Source organism: Plasmopara halstedii (assembly GCF_900000015.1).
Source record: "Plasmopara halstedii genome assembly, contig: Scaffold_1561, whole genome shotgun sequence".
Lineage (NCBI taxonomy): Eukaryota > Oomycota > Peronosporomycetes > Peronosporales > Peronosporaceae > Plasmopara > Plasmopara halstedii.
The window spans coordinates 256,488-257,088 of NW_020188473.1; positions in this window are offsets into that span (position 1 = coordinate 256,488).

Consider the following 601-nt stretch of genomic DNA (forward strand, 5'->3'; position numbering starts at 1 on the left):
AGCAGAATGCTTTGGCTGATGCGCTGTCACGCAAACCGGACTATGAGCTTGCTCATGTTACAACTATTACGTCGTCTGTGACGAATTTAATCCGCACCGCGTATGCGGGTGATGGGATGTGTGTAGCGCTGCTACGGACTCTCGGGAGCAAGGCGTTTGGAGACTCGGACAAGAAACTGTCACAAAGACTGCGTGCACGATTGCACCGATACTCGCTGAATGACGGCTTGCTATATTATAGCACCGATTCAATGGATACACCACGAATTAAGGTTCCTCCTGATGAGGAGTTGAAATATCGCATCCTCTATGAGGCTCACGACACGCCACTCAGTAGGTCAGCTCGGTCGTGAGAAAACGTACAACGCTGTGAGTCACCACTATTGGTGGTCGAGCTGTCCAAATGGACGAGCACCTATGTGCGCACGTGTGATACGTGTCAACGGGTGAAACCCTCTCCAAATGCGGCTGCACCGCTTGCCAGCTTACAGGTACCCACTGGGTGCTGGCAGCCCATGAGTTTGGACTTTGTGTTTGGCCTGTCGAAAGATTCGGCGGGACACGGGTGTCGTGGTATTCGTCGACCGGTTGAGCAAGATGG